A 309-nucleotide genomic window follows, 5' to 3' on the forward strand; every position below is an offset into this window, starting at 1 on the left:
AATGAAAATAATGATGTTGTGTTCATCACAAGAAATACTGAACGTTGGGCTTGTTCAGCCTGGAGGAGAGAAGACTCAGGGGAGACCTTACTGCAGCCTGTCAATACATTAAAGAGGACCTAAAAGAAACCTGGAGAGGGGCTTTCTACAAGGGCCTGTAGTGACAGGACAAGGGGGAATGAGCTGACAGAGGGGAGATTTAGAATAGATTTAGGAAGTGATTCCTCACTATGAGGGTGGTGAGACACTGGCACAGGGTGCCCAGAGAAGCTGTGGCTGCCCCATCCCTGGCAGTGTTCAAGGCCAGGT

This window comes from Nestor notabilis, unplaced genomic scaffold (genome assembly GCF_000696875.1).
Source record: "Nestor notabilis isolate BGI_N333 unplaced genomic scaffold, ASM69687v1 scaffold835, whole genome shotgun sequence".
Lineage (NCBI taxonomy): Eukaryota > Metazoa > Chordata > Aves > Psittaciformes > Psittacidae > Nestor > Nestor notabilis.